At 42.4% G+C, this 21,189-nt stretch overlaps 3 pseudogenes; all 3 read left to right on the forward strand.

Annotated features, from left to right (window-relative positions):
* The first annotated feature begins 3,173 nt into the window (after positions 1–3,173).
* LOC121311936 lies at positions 3,174–3,374 on the forward strand (annotated as a pseudogene).
* Positions 3,375–9,043: 5,669 nt separating this feature from the next.
* On the forward strand, positions 9,044–9,223 carry LOC121311935 (annotated as a pseudogene).
* A 9,561-nt stretch (positions 9,224–18,784) lies between these two features.
* Positions 18,785–18,960, forward strand: LOC121311937 (annotated as a pseudogene).
* Positions 18,961–21,189: the final 2,229 nt, after the last annotated feature.

Raw genomic sequence — 21,189 nt, forward strand, 5'->3', positions numbered from 1 at the left:
TTCTTCTTTAAAAAAGTGTTGGAGAACAATAAAATAATGACGGCTCTTAAAGACCAGCAGGGGATAAGCAGGAGGAAGGGTGAGGAGATGATTGGGATTGCGGAGGGGTTTTATAGGGATCTGTACAAAGAGAGGAGGATTAATGAGGGGAAATTAAGCATGGTATTAAATAAGATGGAAGGAGGGGTGACGAATAGTGAGAAGGAAGAGTTGGAGAAGGAAATTACTGTGGAAGAGCTGGACACAGCAGTGAAAACATTTAAAAAAAACAAGACCCCAGGAGGGGATGGGTTAGGTTTGGAGTTTTATTTAGTTTTCTGGGAGCTTCTAAGAATTGATTTGCTGGGAGTTTTTAAAGAAATGTATAGGAAGGGGGAAATGCCTCTGTCTTTTAGGCAGGGTGTTATAATTCTGTTGTACAAGAAAGGAGACCGAGAGGAATTAAAGAATTGGAGGCCAATAAGTCTGCAATGCTTTGATTACAAACTTTTGGCAAAAGTAATAACAAATAGATTAAATAAAGTTACAAGCTCTGTTATTCATGCTGATCAGGTGTGTGCGATTCCAGGGAGAAGGGTGGTGGACAGCCTTGTCTTATTAAGAGATTCGATTGGCTATTGCAAAGAAAGGAAAAATAAGTTGTGTATTTTAAATCTTGACTTGGAGAAAGCATACGATCGGGTAGTGCATAAGTATATGTTTGCAGTCTTGGGAAAAATGGGATTTCCTGAGGGGTTTGTCAAATGGATAAGGGTGATCTATACAAATATTGAAAGCCGGATTTTAATTAATGGTATGCTTTCACGGCCAGTTGCCATCCAGAGTAGGGTAAGACAAGGCTGTCCCCCCTCCTCTATTGTTTATGACGTTTGTGTCGGAGGAATCCTGCCAGAGCAAGTCTGGAGATGCCTGAAGAAGTACGAAAGTGAGTTGCCTTTTTCTTTGTTTGCTCACAAAGCTCTTTTTGTGCAAGAGATCAGAGTGGTGAATGTGCACGTTTATAATCCATTTGTGCCTGGTGAAGATGTGGCCACTTTTTTGGGACAATTCTGCAATGTGGTTAGACCGCCTGTGAAAACTGAATATGGGATGTGGAAGGTGTGGGTGAGGTTCCGGCCGTGGAAGGAGGGGTACGAGGGGGCGAGGGTTCCTCCTTTTCTATCGGCCCCAATAGAGAATATTTATATTGCTTGGGTCAGCCTGAACTGTGCAGGAAGTGCAATAGTATGGGACAAAGCCGAGAAGTGTGAGGTAAAGTATTTTCGGAACTGCGCTGCAAAACATCATTTTACTAAGGACTGCAAAGAAAAACGTAAATGTAATCTGCGTGGAGGATCTGACCATTTGTTTTATAAGTGTCCTAACAGAGCTTCGAGCTTTGCAGGGGCCACAACAGAGGAGAGCAGCTTGGAGGAGACTGATGAGGAGGACGAGATGGAGGCGGCAGGAGTGAGGAGGAAAGAGAAAGAGGTCCGGGAGGAGAGACCAAAGTCGACTCCTGAGGCTGTATCAGCGAGAGACAAAGTGCCTGGATATGGGAGAATATCCATATGAGGATGATGAAAGAAAGAAAAAGCCTGAGGTTTGAACAAGTAAAAAAAAAAAAAAAAATAAAAAAAAAGACAAGACCTAAAGTTCTGCTAAAGATGGAAATGATTGCTTAAAATGTGAGGGATAGTGATTGTGGGAAAGTGAATTTGCATGTATGTAAATGAGTATGTGTTTGGAAATGTAATAGTTTTGTTTATATGTATATTGTTTTTTGTTTGTTTCTTGTTTTGATACTTGTATAAATGTGTTTCTGTTTTTGAAAAGGTTCAAAACTTGTGTGTGGGGAATCTCTTGGTTGGAAGCGATAGCATTTGGTTGTGGAAAGTTAATTGAGAGTAGTTGTATATATTTGTTGTTTTTGTTTTGTTACCCAGGTTCTGGTTTGGTCTTTTGCTGTTGCTGTGAGGAGGAAGGACAGGACAGAGGAAGCAAGCTAGGGTTTGTGGGTAAGGCCCTTTGGGGCTTACCCCTTTTTTTGTGCGTCTTGTTCTTTTTTTTGGTGATGGCCGCTACTAGGTTAGGGGTGCGGCGGCTAAAAAGGGAGGTGGTACACAGGGCCGCAAAAAACGGAGGGAAGGGGGTTCCTGACCTCACGGAGACCCTGTGTTTACACTTTGCTATTGTCCATGTGAGGTTACGTTTACAAGGGGCAACAAAAACAGCACATTTTGTAAAATTTTTAATATCGATTTTAAGAATTTTTAAAATGTTTTACCCTGTCTTATCAGTGCGGACAGCATGGGAAGCACCCTTTCTGTATAACAAAATTAAAATGTTTTTAAAGAAAGCAGAGGTTTTTACATTAGATAAAGAGGTGTGGCAGGACCCCTGGAAAGTGCAGAAATTTGTACTGGACAGAGAAAAGGTTGTGGAGGGATTTTGGCTGGGGGAAGCTCACAAGACTCAAGGACTTGGCATGGCAGACGGTACATGAGATCCTCCCAGTAAGGGCTGTTATGTATCGGAGAAACCTCGGGAAGACCCCCTAGATGTCCTTTTAAGGACTGTGGGGCAGAAGAGTCAGCAGAGCATCTGTTCTGGGACTGTGGGCAAGCCAAAAAAGTCTGGCGGGAGGCCAAAGACTTTGAGCCGGTTTTTAAATAGAAACCTTTTAAAAGCAATGGTATTGCTAGGGTTAAGCCTGGTTTTATTACAAAAAGAGAAATGGACATATCTATGGATTGTACTGAACTGTTTTAAAGAAGCCAAGTGGAAGATGAGAAACCTCTTTGTTTTTAAAGGAAAGCTTCTGGCTTCTGGGGAGGTGAAGATCTTCCCTTGCCACAGGCTCAGAGAATACCAGATGCAGGATGCACTGCGTGAGGGAGAAGACATCGCCTGGGAGAGATGGAGCACCTGCTGGTGTTTGCCTGCCACCTGGACTCGTGCCGGTTCATGGTCCTATGAAAGGGGGTGAAGCGGGTTGTTTTAGGACATGTTGCCTATCTGGTACAAATGGAAGTTGTTTTTTAATGCATATATTAAATATTTTGTAATTGTCATCTCTATTGTTTCAAATTGATTTGTATTTTCAGACCCTGTTTTAATTGGAAAGTTTTTATGACTTGGATGTAATGGGATTGTTTCTTGTGTATTTTATTTAGTTTTCGATTATATTTGATTAGGCTTTTTTGGCAAAGGAATATAAATAAATAAATAAATAAAAAAACTGTCCATATCAGTTTAATGTCTGATACGTCCACTATAGGGGTACTGTCTATATTAAATTGGTTTTAGGAAGCGGGAGATGGAAGCGGGGGTTGCTCCGTCCACTCCACGCATCGACCCGGTATTGCAGTACCTCCGGGAACGGTGCACAATTCTCAGAAAGGTCAAAAAAGAGAGAGAGAGAGAGAGCTAAAACTGTGTGCATGCCTCTCCCTCTTTTTCTTGGTTGTATTTATTCCTCTGTCATCCCCCCCCAGAAAGCAGGCAGGTCTACTTAGACAATGAACAGCCTCCACTGCACATGCAGTAGGACAGTGTACCCAAAAGGCCTTGCGCTTGTGGGGGGAGGAGGAGGAGGTGGTGGAGGAGCTCGATGGTAAAGCAGAAACTGAGCTGTTAGTGGAACAAGGAGCGCTCGCTTTCAAGGCAGCAGCAAAGCGCCCCTTGCCACTTTGCCTTTTCGTCAGAGTGTTGGTCTGCCAGGAGAAAGAAGGCGGTGTGCAGACAGCACTCTACAGTCAGCTTGTAACACTGTTACCTAAAGTTAAATTTGAGTTAAAAAAAAAAAACCACACACACAAACAGTCAAACCAATTAAAAGGGGAGAATAGAACTCTTGGCCAAGAACAAATTAATACCCCTTTAAGAACTTGTAGTCCTCTGTTCTGTGTTTGCTGGTTCCAGGTTCTTGATTGCAATTTGGCTGAACCAGTTTGTTCTGGTTTTCTTTTGTTAAAACGGGATAGAATAAAAAAATTTAAAAAAAAAACTTGTTTGGTTTTGATTTTTATTTTTCTTGCACCGCTGTGCTATTAAATAAAATAAACCTTTATTTTCTTTCATTTAATAAATTAAAAATTAAAAATAAATAAACACTTTTGGATTTCTGTTTGCCCGTGCACTATTGGAGTGCAGGGGTGTGTGTATTTTATTTTGTTTTAAAAAACAAATAATTTTTTGAAAAAAATAAAAATACAAAGCTTTAGTTTTTTCCCTGTTTGTTTTGCGCACCCCTGCACTATTGGAGTGCAGGAGTGAGTCTGTTTGCTTTATTTTGTTTTTGTTTTATAAATAAAAAATAACAAAAATGAGCAGGCAAGCCCAAGAAGCCCCCAAAAAATGGGCAAAGGTGGCTGCAGGGGAAGCTGCAGCCCCGTTTAAAAATATTACCAGGAGGTACGGGGTCAGGTGCCTCCTGAAGGACTCCCTCTCCTGAAGCAGTCTTCATCTTGAAAGCGAAGGCCGCCGCGAACATGGCAATTGAGAGGGGTCTCGCGGTGGCAGGGATTTTTATCCCCGTCGAACTGCTCGCGGGCCTGGGCACAAGGGTCGTCCTGTCGAACGTCCCACCTTTTTTTTCAAGGACGACCTGCTCAGGCCCCACTTGCAAGCCTTGGGGGAGATTAAAACATCCATCCACCCCCTCCCCCTGGGCTGCAAAGATCAGCACCTCCGCCACGTTTTATCTTTCCGCCACCAGGTGACCATCCGGCTGGCGGGTCAGGACGTGGCGGAGGGCAGCTTCGTGGTCCCCTTCGAGGGGACCAACCACATTATTTTTTATTCCTCGGAGGAGGTGCGGTGCTACCACTGCAAGGAGCTGGGGCACCAGAAAAAGAAGTGCCCCAAGCGGTCGGCGCAATCACCCCCCCCCCCGCCCCCCCCCAGGTCCACCTCTCCCTGGGAGTCAGACCCTCAGAGGCCCGCCCCCCTCTCAATAACATCAAACGGCGGAGGCGGCCCCTGCCGAGGGGCCGGAGGGAGGGGGGGATTGGAAGAACCACTCCTCCCCGAACAAGATCTGCCTCCAGCTCCCATCTCCAACAAGGAGACGGACTCGTCCCCCAAGGTAGAAACAGAGACCCCTGCATAGGAGCTGGAGGGGGGTGAAGAGCCCCACCAAGAACAAAAGCTGCCTCAGGCTTCCCTCTTGCGGTGATGGGAGTTCCGGCTTTCGTGTTGCCACGGAGGGGGATGAAGAAACAACTCCCGAGGCAGAGGCGGGTCCAAGGAGCCCGCGCTCACAACAGCTGCCGCAGCGCAGAAGGGAGGGGAAGAGCCAGCGAGGGTAGAAGCTGGTGCCCTTGAGGTAGATCCCCTCCCCGACGTGCAAAGGAGCCGTGAAACCGGTCTCTGACCCACCACAGAGGGGCTGGCTTCTGTCACGGTCACCGAGGGGGCGCAGGAGGAGCCCCAAAAACAGCTGCTGCCTCAGGCTTCCCTTTCCATCGGCGGCAAGGGTCCTGACCCTTGCGCGGCTGGGGGGGGGGGGGAACGACACACGATATAATGCCCAAGGCAGTCCCGGTGACCACAGCCAAGGGAGAGGAAGAACCCGAGGAGGGTAGATCCCCTCCCTCTGAGGGCCAAGGTCAGGCCTGAGACTGTGCCTCGGCCCTCGAAAAGAGGAACCCGAGCAGTCAGGCCTGTCTGCGGCCCCTGAATCTAGGGTGCAGACTGCGCCTGCGAGGGTCCCTCCATCCATATCTCCCGTCACGTCCCATGGGGGTGGGGCGCCGGGAGACTGAAAATCAAGATCCGACATGAGTGCGTTGTGCTTCTCCATTGAGAGTTGGGCGGTGGAAAACCAGAAGAGAGGGAGGAGGACTCTGAGGCCACGTGCAGCGTGGGCTTAGGGGTCTGTCCGCCCCTTCTTCGGGCATCCCTGCGGCAGAGCTCCTGGACTTCCTGGAGGCCACCATCCACCTTAGTGACAATTACCTTACTTGCATATTACTGAATGTGTTTTGGAATTAAAAAAATGCACAGGAAATGTATTTCAATACAAAATGCTTCTAAATTGGCATTTGCACTACAAATGACAAAATACAAATGTAATGAAAATCTGTATTATACGTATTGGCCAGGGTGTCAGCTCACCGCGCCCCAGCGACCCGCGTGGTCTGGCCGTGCACCTGTAGGCTTGCAGAGCTGAGTTGTCCTCCTACGCTGTCGCTCCGAGGTGGTGCACGGTGGGCCTGCAGTGTGTAAAGAAGTGCTCAGCTGACGGCACACGCATTGGAGGACAGCGTGTGTTCGTCTTCACCATCCGAGTCCGGGGTGGTAGCGGTGAGCTGAGCCTAAAAGTAATTGGCTATTCCAAACTGGGGAGAAAATGATAAAAACAACTGCCAACTACTAAATTTAAAAAGAAAAAATATGCTGCTAGTTTGCAGAGAAGTTTGAATAGATAATAATAAGATGATGACAAGGTTGAAAAGGGAACCGGGGGTGGTGGAGAGGTCAACCGATGGAATGGTTAATGTAGCAGAGCATATATACATCTGCATATTCTGTATATTAATGCAATATATACATGAAGATCACTGCATTGGTAAAAACAAACAAAAAAACCTTGAAATGCAAAACATGCCTGTGGAGACAACATCGCACTGAGGCAGCGGGGCGAGGAGGCGCTCGGGGAAGCTTTCTCATGGCTCTCTTGCTGCTAGGGGAGGCCTGCTTGTCCAGTATGGATGAGCTGAAGGGGCACGTAGACAGACTGCACTGTCAACAGCACACGCGCTTCACTGTCCAGGCAACCGTCATCGCAGTGTGAGAAGCTCTTCACGGGGAGGATGAAGGAAGTAATCAGTACAGTCATCCATCCAGACCAGGTATGTATAGTCCCTGGGAGCCTGTACAGCCTGACACTCATGAAAGACACTATCTTATGCCAGGGAGAGGAAGCTCTCATTTAGCATCCTAAATTTTGATTTAGAGAAGGCATACGATAGGATTGGGCACAAGTACATGTTTGATGTACTGTTGAAAATGGAGTTTCCAAATTGGTGTCATTAATTGGATTAAGATCTTGTATAAAGACATCCAAAGTGTTGTTTTGGTAAACGGGAGCACGTCTGAACCAGTTAAGATCCGAAGCGGAGTGCGCCAAGGCTGTCCACTGTCTCCTCTGCTGTTTATATGTAGCATTGAGCCTTTAGCCATTGCCATTAGGGCTAATAAACAGACCTGTGGACTGTTTGTAGCTGGGAGTGGAGGAGAACAGGTGAAATGCATTTTGTACATGGATGAGTTCTCCATGGAGAAGATGATGGGAACGGTTGAGGGGTTCTGCAAGGCATCAGGAAAGATGAGTGGGAACGTTTAGGTTCCTGCAGTCATCAGGATCTGTTAAACGTAAAAAAAGGATTGTGTGAGTATGGAAGTGGGCCGAGTTTTCCCAGCATAGGTTGTATTTAAAGAATGATTAGAATAATTTTAGTTGTTAAATTCCTTTAAAAATGGTTCTGGAATGCAGGAATTGGGAGGATGTCAACTGCCAAGGTCACACACGCTGGGCTGTGAGCCCTCAGAGAGCTCACTTTGAAGGGAAGTGTTTCATTATTAAAATGATTTACCCCCCCTCTTCAGCAAGTTCTCACCGGGGGGGGGGGGGGGAGAAGAATGAGATGTTAAAGAGAGAGCAGGTATACGGGGCAGCAAAAAATGGAGTAAAAGGGGATTCCTGACCTCATGAAGACCATGCTTATACATTTTGTAATTGTTCACGTGAGGTTGTGTCTTTTTGAATCAAACAAAACTGCATTTTTTGTAAAGTATTTTTTAGGATCGATTTTAAGAGGCCTTAAAATGTTTTACCTGTGCCAACAGCATGGGAAGCTCCCTTTTTGTATAATAAAATGGAACTGTTTTTAATAAAGAGGAACATTTTGTATTAGATAAAGGTGTGCAGGACAGAGAAAAGATGTGTAATGTCTCATTTTTTAACAGACATGTTGTGGAGGGGATTTGGCTGGAACTAGCTCGCCCAAGACTCATGAAATCGGCACAAGGACTTGGCATGGCAGACGGTACACAAGATCCTCCCAGTAATGGCTACCACGTATCGCAGGAACCTCGATGTCCTTTTAAGGATTGTGGGGCAGAAGAAACGGCAGCACATCTGTTCTGGGACTGTGTTTAAGCCAAAAAAGTCTGGCAGGAGGCCGAAGACTTGTAAAAAGGAAGTTTGTGGAACTGAATTGGAAAGAGATTGCCCATCCAAAGCTTTTAAACATATACAGGGACTTGGCCTGGCTGATGGCCCATGAGGCCTTGCCAGTCAAGCAAATTCCGTATGGATGACAAATGGCGAAGTCCCCTAGATGCCCTCGTCAGGGCGGAAGAATCAGCCGAGCATCTTTTAATTGATTGCAGCTTTGCACAGCACGTTTGGACTGAGGCTGATATTTTTGTAAAGAAGAAACGGTAAATAATCCCTTAATACTGTATGGGAAACACAAAGTAAAGACGAACAAGAACAATTGTTATATTTTGTGGGTAATACTGAACTCTCAAGGATGCGATATGGAGGGCAAGGAACGTACTGGTCTTTAGGAATGCCAAGCTCCCTAGTTCGGACTGTGTGAGGCTGGCACTGAGCATTTTAAAGGAGTATGTCATCAAGGATTATCTGAAGTCTGGGAAGCAGAACGCATGTGGAAGTTGGAAAAGTGGATTGGTGGGCAATGGGCTATTGGCATTAGTTAGTGGTTCTGAGTGTTTAAGGGTTTTGGATGAGGTGTCTATTTAGAATTGAACAATACTGAATTGCTCAATGTTGTAATTACATTGGTTTTATTGCTTTTACTGTCCTGTGTGTGATGTGATCTTTATAATGAAAGTTACTTTTTGTGTGAGATTCTTTTTACTGGAGTGGTCCAATTGCATTCTAGATGGTTTTGGACTGTAATATGATAAGATTATTGTAATGGAGTGAGATTGTATTTATTAGTATAGGAATGTTTGGGATTTGTGATGGATTGCATAGGACATGGTTATTACAACCATAAATATGATGTATTTATACTGAAGTGACTTAATATTTTTCAAAAAAATAATAAATATCTGTTCTTATCAGTTTAATATCTGATACGTCCCCCATAGGGGGACCGTCTATATTAAATGGATTTTTGGAAGCGGGAGATGGAAGCGGGGCTTGCTCCGTCCACTCCACGCATCGACCCGGTATTGCAGTACCTCCGGGAACGGTGCCCAGTTCTCAGAAAGGTCAAAAAGAGAAAGGAGCTAAACAGTGCGCATCCCTCCCTTTTTCTGGGCTGTATTTTTTCCCTTTTTCTGGCTGGCTGGACGAACGCAGCGGTAAAGCACAAACTGAGCTTTTAGTGGGGCAAGGAGTCCTCGCTTTCAATGCAGCAGCAGCAAAGTGCCCCTTTTCAGCAATTGCATTTTGGGAGGAATTCCCTGTTTTTGTTTTGTTTGGCCTTGCCGCCGGGCAGAGGGGAGGGCCTTTGGGCTGCGGTTAAAAAGCAGAATGAGCACAGCAGTGACAGTTGTGATCGTTGGAGCCTGGCACTGTTTTTTCCCCCACTGTGGAAAAAACAAGTACCCTGGCGGGCGGCCGTACCAGGGGCATTTGGGCAAAACCATTGTGGGCATCGGTTCTCCGCCTCTTGGCCCAGATCGTGAATGTGGCCTGACCGCAGCCTTGATTTCAAGAGGAAGAGAAGGCGAGAGGAATGGCGGAGACTGCTGCGAAACCCCCGGGACCTCGTCTGAAAAATACCATTAGGTTGGTGAGGAAGGATGGAGCGTCGGACCTGTCGAGAAAGGATTTTCCCGCAGCTCGGTTTTATCTTTTGGGAAAGAGAAGGCGATTGCTTAAAGTAAAGCAAAAAAACAGCAGCCTGGAGCCAAGCAATCTGAGAAGCAAAAAGCCAAGAGCTCTGAACCAGGAGTGAAAGAGTGTTGGGGGAGGTGCTCACAAGGAAGGGGGCGGAACAGCGGGAAAACCAGATCCGGAGAAGACAAAGGAAAGCATAATGTTTAAGAAATATTTGGAAAATAATGAAACTTGCTCAAGGTTCTTTTTTTAAAAAAAAAAAGTAAATTCACAAGAAAGAATGGAAAGACTGAAGGGAGAGGATGGGGAGGTAAAAAGAACAAAAGGAAAGCATGTTAGCGATCACTGCAGCATTTTATAAAGAATTGTATGGAAAAAAGTGATTGAATGCAAATGTAATGATTTTTGAGGGTATTAAAAATGTTTTAAATGACAAATAAAGAGGTATTATGTGCTGATTATACCCTTGAGGAATTAGAATGTGCAGTCAAGTCTTTTTAAAAGAATAAAACCCCTGGTGGGGATGGGTTGCATGCTGAATTTTATCTTGAATTCTGGAGTGTTTTAAAGGCAGATTTGTTGTGTGTTTTTAAAGAGATGTGTAATGCTGGGGAAATGCCTCCTTCCTTTAATTCATTACTCTCTTATATAAGAAAGGGGACCGAGAGGCCCTGAAGAACTGGAGACCGATAAGCCTGTTAAATATAGATTACAAGATCATCACCGGCAGGATGAAGGAAGTCGCTGGAACAGTCATCCATCCTGACCAGGTATGTGCAGTCTGGTAGAAGGATAATGGACAGCCTGATTCTCATGCCAGACTCTATATGTTATGACAGGGAAAGGGATCTCCCACTTTGCATCCTGAATTTGGATTTAGAGGAGGCATATAACAGGATTGCACAAAAGTATATGTTTGGTGTACTGTCCAAAATGGGGTTTCCAATCAGATTCGTCAGTTGGATTAATATCTTGTATTGCGAGATAGAAAGTGTTGTTTTTGTTAAATGGGAGCATGTCTAAATCTGTAAAGACTACGCAAAAGCTGCCATTTGAACCCTTAACTAATAAAATCAGGGTGGATACACAAACCAGTGGATTGTTCATACCTGGTAGCAATGGAGAAGAAACAAATTGTGTACTGTATATGGATGATGTGTCAGTAGTCTGCTGGGATGAGTACTCCATCGCCAAGACCTTGGAGAGCAGAAACGGTACTATGGTTGCATTTTGTTGTTGTCCACGTCCGTCTGTGTATCTTTGGGGAATGTAAAACTGTTTATTTGGTTTGGTTTTATTGGGGAATATTTTAAAAGGAGTTTAAAAATGTTTAAACAATCATTGACTGTACCAATGTCCTGGCACTCTCCCTTTGACAAGATTGAAGTTTTTTTTTTTTTTTTTTTTTTTTTTTTTTTTTTTAAAGAGTACGATTATCTTTTATTGGTAGAGATAAGAAGTACGAAAATAGAAATAACCCAATAGAAATGCTGAAGATTGTAATGGCCGAGAAGAATGTGGCAGAGGTTGTAACACTGATTTTTTTTTTTTTTTGTTTTTGGGGTATTTTTGGTTTTTCCTTACTCCCCCCAACCCCCTTTAAGATTGTGGAAGAAATTTGGCAACAGAGTGGCTCACTCGAGTCTCACGAATCGACACAAGATCTGGCTAAAGCAGGTAGTACACAAGTTCGGTCATCCGGTGAGGGCTGTCATGTGTAGGCATTCACGCGGGAAGAACCCCATGTGCCCAGTCGAGGGGCACCGTGGCGGACGAAACGGTGGCACCCATCTCTTCTTGGGACTGTGGGCAGGCCAAAGAAGCATGGAAGGAAGCGGACGTATCCTCAGTTTGTTCATGGGATCTACCAATCTGCACAGGCAATTGTCACAACAAGGAATTGGATCCAAAACAATATCGCTAATGAAAATGGCTTGTGAACGCAGTTGGGATTCAGGGAAACACATGTACATGGATTAGGGAGTGGTTAACTTGTAGAAAACAGAAAGTACTGATTAGAGGAAAAACCTCAGAATGGAGTGTGGTAACCAGCGGTGTACCACAGGGATCAGTATTAGGTCCTCTGCTATTCCTAATCTACATTAATGATTTAGATTCTGGTATAGTAAGCAAACTTGTTAAATTTGCAGACGACACAAAAGTAGGAGGAGTGGCAAACACTGTTGCAGCAGCAAAGGTCATTCAAAATGATCTAGACAAGATTCAGAACTGGGCAGATACATGGCAAATGACATTTAATAGAGAAAAGTGTAAGGTACTGCACGCAGGAAATAAAAATGTACATTATAAATATCATATGGGAGATATTGAAATTGGAGAAGGAATCTATGAAAAAGACCTAGGAGTTTTTGTTGACTCAGAAATGTCTTCATCTAGGCAATGTGGGGAAGCTATAAAAAAGGCTAACAAGATGCTCGGATACATTGTGAAAAGTGTTGAATTTAAATCAAGGGAAGTAATGTTAAAACTGTACAATGCACTAGTAAGACCTCATCTTGAATATTGTGTGCAGTTCTGGTCACCTCGCTATAAAAAAGATATTGCTGCTCTAGAAAGAGTGCAAAGAAGAGCGACCAGAATTATTCCGGGCTTAAAAGGCATGTCATATGCAGACAGGCTAAAAGAATTGAATCTGTTCAGTCTTGAACAAAGAAGACTACGTGGCGACCTAATTCAAGCATTCAAAATTCTAAAAGGTATTGACAGTGTCGACGCAAGGGACTTTTTCAGCCTGAAAAAAGAAACAAGGACCAGGGGTCACAAATGGAGTTTAGAAAAAGGGGCATTCAGAACAGAAAATAGGAGACACTTTTTTACACAGAGAATTGTGAGGGTCTGGAATCAACTCCCCAGTAATGTTGTTGAAGCTGACACCCTGGGATCCTTCAAGAAGCTGCTTGATGAGATTTTGGGATCAATAAGCTACTAACAACCAAACGAGCAAGATGGGCCGAATGGCCTCCTCTCGTTTGTAAACTTTCTTATGTTCTTATGTTCTTATGTTTGTGGCTTGTAATTGTCTAAAAGAAGCCATCGTGTACAAAGGAACGTTTTTTTCATCTATAAAAGAAAAACAAATGGGTAAAGAAGAGATCCTGAAGATAGCCTGCCACAGGTCTTACGGAGTATCCAGATCCGCGATGGTTACCTAGGGAGAAATGGAAAGGGTGTAATGCCTCTTGGCCTTGTGAAGGTTGATGGACCTATGACACTTCCACTAGCAGGATTTCTGCAGATACTCTGCCAAGTATCTATTTAGTACGGTTCATACTTGACTGCACAGAACTTGCAGGACTTAGTTGTGTTTTGAAGGGTTGTGAATTCCTCTGTGGTTTTACTTGTACATTTTAAATCATTGTGATTGAAGTGTTACTGTTTTCATGAACTTTGAGTGAAAATAATTTACTGTAATGATTTATTGTATTTAAATGTATTTGAAATTGTGATTAAGGCCTATGCCCATATCATCACGGGTCGCTGGATTATAAAATGAAACTACCGCATTTGATGCCTAGTATATATTAGTTAAAAACAATATTGCAAAGAGAAATAGCAGCAGAAATGTCAAGGATACATATATGCAAGGTCAGAAACAATTACTTTCCAAATCCGTGGGTTTGTTGGGACGCCACTGCTCGTTTGGAATGATTTACCTTGGCTTACCCCTGCCCTTAAAATGGACCGACATATCTTGTGCTCCAAGTCCTCCCCCTCACTTTCCAACCTCCAAGTCTTCCACTCCTTTCTCTCCAAATTCCTCTCTGCTCTGGAACTAGCCAAACATGACTAGTTTCTAACCCTCATCCCCAACAGCTCTTCTCAATCCTCCGCTGCCACCGCTCCTCCCTTCTGGCTAATGACCTCAATATTTCACCACCATTCATCTCCACTTCCTGACTCTCCCCCAGAATAGCCCCCTCCCACAGCTTTCCACGCCACCTCCACTTGCTCTTAACTCAGTCTTCACTGAATTCCCCCCCCCCTACTTCCATACTTGAACTTTCCTATATCATCTCCAAAGCTCATCCACCCCCCCACCCCCCCCAATCCAGTTTCCATTCCTTCTCTTGTTGCTTCCCTTCATTGGAATAAACTCCCACTCACTCCCACTCAACAGTCACCCACTTTACGCAGTTTTCCGCTCCTCCCTTAAAACTCATCTTTTTTTCCCCAGCCCATCCTACTCTTACTGCTGGCCCCTGACCTCCTGTTATGACTTTGCCTGCCCAGTCCTGACCAATCCTCTGGCCTTTGCTTTCATATAGCTATTAATCTTCTCTCTTTCTTCACCCGTTTTTTTTCTGATTTACAAGTTTTTTAGAATTTGTATAAACGGCGCTATAATAAATGCTAAATAAATAAATAAAATTTGCAATAGAGGAAAAAAAAAATCATAACTTGTGGTATTCAAAGTCATTTTAACACTACAAATGAGTCACTATATCAATGTTTATCTTGTGCAGAATGTTCTTTATTTAAAATGTTATTTATGTTGGAAAATATTAAACTTTGTTTTGAAGAAAATGCTTTCTCATGTATGTGTGCGTGTGTGTGGTGGCTCACCTGCTAGCAGATACATTACGTCATCTTTAGGGCCGGGCTCAGCATATCATGCTTGATTATATCCATGAAAGACGCACCATTATTTTGATGCAGGGGCGATTAGAAAGGGGGGGGGGGGAGGGGGGGGTCTAAGGGTAAATGAAATTAAATTAACGAAAACAAATTAAACTTTGTTTAATTTTGTTGTTTTTTATTATTAATTATCCCCTGCACCTGGAGGTAATTGTAAATTAGAACCAGGTGCAGGGTATTTAAAGATTGCAGCCAGTTTGTTCTGGAGTGAGGCTGTCGATGAAGAGCTTGATTGTTGGTGCAGGTAGAGGGAAAACCTGTGTTTGGTTTAAAAGTTTTTGTTGTCAAAAGTGTGTATGTTTTGTTTGGCAGGTAAACAGCGTAGCTGTGCTGTGCGTTAGTCAGGGACCTGCTAATGTTTAATTAGGGTTTTGTAATTAGGGTTTTGTTTGTTTTTGCGTTTCATTTATTTGTATTTTGAATTAAAGAGCACGTCCTTTTTTTTTATTTCTGGGTCACATTTTTAAAAGGGGCATGAACCCAAATTACGGCCAGCCTTATCTATCTATAAAAAATGTTATTTAAATGATTGGATCTAAAGTATATATTTATTGTATAGTACTACTTAATGTACAATTCAATTGACTTGCTAATGGTAGATGCCTGAATGGGCGGAGCTGAATGTGAAAGCATCCTTACTCATGCTCGGCCCAGGTAAGGTCATGATCTAAACCCTATCTGATTGACAAGAGGTGCTTGCCTTGAGCCATTCATTATATCAAAATCACAGATAGCAGTTTGATTTCTCTACTAAAGGGTTTACCAAGAGAATTGCTATATTCAGTGTATGTCCTAAGTTTATTTTATGCATTGTAGTTTGGACTTTGAATTTTTTTCTTTTTATAGCTATTCTCACTCTGTTTTGCTTTGGAGAAAACACCTATTAAAATAACTTCAATTCATCTATTAACAATTCTGTATTGGGCTTGTTGCTTATTTCAGCTACCTGGGCGCTAGGTTAGACTACCTTTTTTTACAGAAATGTTTTTTGAACCACAGTAAAAAATGTACTAATTGTAAGATATAATTGTTTTTATTAAGTGTTGTACTTATTGAAAAAAAATTAAATTATCAAAGAAATCTGTTCTTATCAGTTTTTAATATAAGAACATAAGAAAGTTTACAAATGAGAGGAGGCCATTCGGCCCATCTTGCTCGTTTGGTTGTTAGTAGCTTATTGATCCCAGAATCTTCATCAAGCAGCTTCTTGAAGGATCCCAGGGTGTCAGCTTCAACAACATTACTGGGGAGTTGATTCCAGACCCTCATGATTCTCTGTGTAAAAAAGTGCCTCCTATTTTCTGTTCTAAATGCCCCTTTGTCTAATCTCCATTTGTGACCCCTGGTCCTTGTTTCTTTTTTCAGGTCGAAAAGGTCCCTTGGGTCGATATTGTCAATACCCTTTAGAATTTTGAATGCTTGAATTAGGTCGCCGCGTAGTCTTCTTTGTTCAAGACTGAACAGATTCAATTCTTTTAGCCTGTCTGCATATGACATGCCTTTTAAGCCCGGAATAATTCTGGTCGCTCTTCTTTGCATTCTTTCTAGAGCAGCAATATCTTTTTTATAGCGAGGTGACCAGAACTGAACACAATATTCAAGATGAGGTCTTACTAGTGCATTGTACAGTTTTAACATTACTTCCCTTGATTTAAATTCAACACTTTTCACAATGTATCCAAGGATCTTGTTAGCCTTTTTTATAGCTTCCTCACATTGTCTAGATGAAGACATTTCCGAGTCAACAAAAACTCCTAGGTCTTTTTCATAGATTCCTTCTCCAATTTCAGTATCTCCCATATGATATTTATAATGCACATTTTTATTTCCTGCGTGCAGTACCTTACACTTTTCTCTATTAAATGTCATTTGCCATGTGTCTGCCCAGTTCTGAATCTTGTCTAGATCATTTTGAATGACCTTTGCTGCTGCAACAGTGTTTGCCACTCCTCCTACTTTTTGTGTCGTCTGCAAATTTAACAAATTTGCTTACTATACCAGAATCTAAATCATTAATGTAGATTAGGAATAGCAGAGGACCTAATACTGATCCCTGTGGTACACCGCTGGTTACCACACTCCATTCTGAGGTTTTTCCTCTAATCAGTACTTTCTGTTTTCTACATGTTAACCACTTCCTAATCCATGTACATGTGTTTCCTTGAATCCCAACTGCGTTCAGTTTGAGAATTAATCTTGTGCGGGACTTTGTCAAAAGCTTTCTGGAAATCTAAATAAACCATGTCATATGCTTTGCAATTATCCATTATCGATGTTGCATCCTCAAAAAAATCAAGCAAGTTAGTTAGACACGATCTCCCTTTCCTAAAACCATGTTGACTGTCTCCTAGCACCCTGTTACCATATAGGTAATTTTCCATTTTGGATCTCATTATAGTTTCCATAAGTTTGCATATAATAGAAGTCACGCTTACTGGTCTGTAGTTACCTGGTTCAGTTTTGTTTCCCTTTTTGTGGATCAGTATTACGTTTGCAATTTTCCAGTCTGTCGGTACCACCCCTGTGTCAAGAGACTGCTGCATGATCTTGGTTAGCGGTTTGTAAATTACTTCTTTCATTTCTTTGAGTACTACTGGGAGGATCTCATCCGGCCCAGGGGATTTGTTTATATTAAGAGCTCCTAGTCCCTTTAACACTTCTGCCTCGGTTATGCTAAAGTTATTTAAAACTGGATAGGAACTGGATGACATGTGGGGCATGTTGTCAGTATCTTCCTTTGTAAAAACTTGTGAAAAGTAATCATTTAACATATTTGCTATTTTTTTTTATTCATCTACGATTTTGCCATTTGTATCTCTTAAACATTTAATCTCTTCTTTGAATGTTCGCTTGCTGTTGTAATATTGGAAAAACATTTTGGAATTGGTTTTAGCTCCCTTAGCAATGTTCATTTCTATTTCTCTCTTACATTCAGATTTGTCTACTTTAGGGATATAATTGTTTTGCGCCTCTAGTACTACATTTTTGAAGAACAACCATCCTTCTTCTGTGGGTGTTGTCTCTGTTTCATACCTTCATAGTTTGCTTTTCTAAAATTGTAAACCTTAGCTTTAGTCATTTCTTTTGGGGATTTAAAAAACACTTCAAATGAGACCATGTTGTGGTCTGAGTTTGCCAGTGGTTCTCTGACCTCTGTTTTAGTTATTCTGTCTTCGTTATTTGAAAAGACTAAATCAAGGCATGCCTCCCCTCTAGTCGGTGCCTTGACAAATTGTGTTAGGAAACAGTCATTTGTCATTTCCACCATTTCTATTTCATCCTTCGCGCTACCCACCGGGTTTTCCCATTTTATTTGGGGGAAGTTGAAATCCCCCATTAGTATGGCTTCTCCTTTGCTACACACATTTCTAATGTCATTGTATAACAGATTATTGTGCTCACAGTCTGAATCTGGCGGTCTATAGCATGCTCCTATTAATATGCCCTTTGAATTTTTGTCCGTTATTCTGACCCATATTGATTCGGCTTTATTTTCTTTGTCCAGATTTAACACCTGGGCTTCAAGACTGTTTCTTATGTATAGCGCTACCCCTCCTCCTCTTCTGTCCTGCCTGTCTTTCCTATACAGTGTATACCCACAAATATTATATTCGTCCCCATCACTCTCAGATAACCACGTTTCTGTAACACCTATCACATCATAGTTACCTGTTAGTGCAGTAGCTTCAAGTTCTAGAATTTTGTTTCTGATACTTCTAGCATTTAGATAAATACATTTAATGGTTGTCTTACCTGAGTTGTTGTTCTTGTTTTGATGCGGTCTCCCTTCTGTTTTTTTGTTGATTTCTCCCCCCTTCCTTTCTAGTTTAAATGCTTCCGAACCTGCTCTAGGATCTTTTCTCCGAGTAGACTGGTTCCCTTGTTATTTAAATGCAGTCCATCCCGTCTATACAGATAGTCCTCGTTGTAGAATGTGGTCCAATGATCAAGATAGGTGAAGCCTTCCCGTGTGCACCACGTCTTCAGCCATGCGTTTTGATTAATTATTTCCAGCTGACCATATGGTCCTTTGCAAGGTGCCGGTAGTATACCAGAAAATATCACAGTTTTGGTTTTCTTTTAATTTCCTTCGTAGCGCTCTGAATTTGTTTTGCAGGGATTTTGGTCGGTCTCTTCCAATGTTGTTTGTACCGATGTGGACGACTACTATCGGGTCGTCTCCTGTTCGTTCCAGGAGCCTGTCCACGTTTTCAGTGATGTGCTTGACCGAGGCCCCCGAAAGGCAGCACACTGTTGTAGTGAGGGGGTCCAAACTGCGAATTGAACTTGCTGTGTTCCTCAATATGGAGTCCCCAACAATCATGATCTCCTTTCTTTTTGCTGTCTGGTCACCACTGGTCAATATCTGATACGTCCTCCATAGGGGGACCGTCTATATTAAATTAATTTTTGGAAGCGGGAGATGGAAGCGGGGCTTGCTCCGTCCACTCCACGCATCGACCCGGTATTGCAGTACCTCCGGGAATGGTGCACATTTCTCAGAAAGGTCAAAAGAGAGAGAGAGAGAGAGAGCGAGAGAGAGAGAGAGAGAGAGAGAGAGAGAGAGAGAGCTAAAACTGTGTGCATGCCTCTCCCTCTTTTTCTTGGTTGTATTTATTCCTCTGTCGTCGTCCCCCCCCAGAAAGCAGGCAGGTCTACTTAGACAATGAACAGCCTCCACTGCACATGCAGTAAGACAGTGTACCCAAAAGGCCTTGCGCTTGTGGGTGGAGGAGGAGGAGGTGGTGGAGGAGCTCGATGGTAAAGCAGAAACTGAGCTGTTTAGTGGAACAAGGAGCGCTCACTTTCAAGGCAGCAGCAAAGTGCCCCTTGCCACTTTGCCTTTTCGTCAGATCAAGTGTATGTGGCAGGCCTGGAGTACTTGGTCTGCCAGGAGAAAGAAGGCGGTGTGCAGACAGCACTCTACAGTCAGCTTGTAACACTGTTACCTAAAGTTAAATTTGAGTTAAAAAAAAAAAAAAAAAAAAACACACACACACAAACAGTCAAACCAATTAAAAGAGGAGAATAGAACTCTTGGCCAAGAAGAAAATAATACTCCTTTAAGAACTTGTAGTCCTCTGTTCTGTGTTTGCTGGTTCCAGGTTCTTGATTGCAATTTGGCTGAACCAGTTTGTTCTGGTTTTCTTTTGTTAAAAAGGCTAAAGCCATTTAGCTTGAAACCGGTTATCTGGTCTCTCTTGTTGCCGTAAACTTAAAATAAAGAATTCTTTGAAGACATTAGTCAGGGAAGTATTGATATATAACCACATATTGTTGCAGAGTAACTTTCCCCTGCAGTGCGGTTTTTTTTTTTTTTTAATTCTAACTAAGGATTGTTTTTCTGAATTCTAAAAGGACTTTTTCCCTACTGTTTTTTTGTAGTTGCGATTTTCGTGGATTCTTTTCATTGCGTTTATTGGACTTCTGCTTTTGGACTGCTAACTGGATTTTGCCGACTGATCTTGGTAAGATCCAGCCATTTGTTTTTTTGGACTGCGTTGGTAGATTGACAATCAGAATTAAAGAAGTGTTGTAGAGTGTAATTGATCCTGAGCAAACATGTGCAGTGCCAGGAAGCAAAATAAGACTGCCTTGTTTTAGTGCGAAATGCAATGCGTTACGCTAGAGAAAGAAATGTCCGTTTAGGTATTGTTAATTTAGATTTGGAAAAGGTGTACGATAGAGTCTCGCATATATTTTTATGAAAAAAGTGTTGGAAATTTTTTTAGCATGGGTTGGGCTGTTGTATAGGGATATTGAAAGTAAGATTTTAATTAATGGGGTCATGTCCAAATCGGTCCAGATTAAAGTGCGGAGTCAGGCAAGGCTGTCCGTTGTCACCTTTGTTTATCTGTAGTTTGGAGCCACTAGCGCAAACCCTGAGGAAGGACGAGTACATCCAGGGGTTAAACATTCCTGGTAGTGGAGGGAGGCAAGCAAAATGCCTCTTATACATGGAGGATGTAACTGTACTGTGACCAGAGATCCATCCTGAGAGCCTTGCAACATACAGACTCCTTTGAGTTAGCTTCTGGCTCCAAATTGAACAAGGAGAAAAGTGAGTGTTTCATGGGGAGTGGGGGAGCACACCTGATTTGAAACCAACTTAAACTGATTTTATTAAATTTATTAGTAAAATGGGATAGAATAAAAAAAAAATTTAAAAAAAAAAAAACTTGGTTGGTTTTGATTTTATTTTTCGTGCACCCCTGTGCTATTAAATAAAATAAACCTTTATTTTCTTTCATTTAATAAATTAATAAATTAAAAATAAATAAACACTTTTGGATTTTTGTTTGCCCCTGCACTATTGGAGTGCAGGGTTGTGTGTATTCTATTTTGTTTTAAAAAACAAATCATTTTTTGAAAAAAATAAAAATACAAAACTTTAGTTTTTTCCCTGTTTGTTTTGCGCACCCCTACACTATTGGAGTGCAGGAGTGAGTCTGTTGCTTTATTTTGTTTTATAAATAAAAATAAAAAATAATAAAAATGAGCAGGCAAGCCCAAGAAGCCCCCAAACAATGGGCAAAGGTGGCTGCAGGGGACGCTGCAGCCGTGTTTAAAAATATTAGAACATAAGAAAGTTTACAAACGAGAGGAGGCCATTCGGCCCATCTTGCTCGTTTGGTTGTTAGTAGCTTATTGATCCCAAAATCTCATCAAGCAGCTTCTTGAAGGATCCCAGGGTGTCAGCTTCAACAACATTACTGGGGAGTTGATTC

Source organism: Polyodon spathula, unplaced genomic scaffold (assembly GCF_017654505.1).
Source record: "Polyodon spathula isolate WHYD16114869_AA unplaced genomic scaffold, ASM1765450v1 scaffolds_3387, whole genome shotgun sequence".
NCBI classification, from domain to species: domain Eukaryota; kingdom Metazoa; phylum Chordata; class Actinopteri; order Acipenseriformes; family Polyodontidae; genus Polyodon; species Polyodon spathula.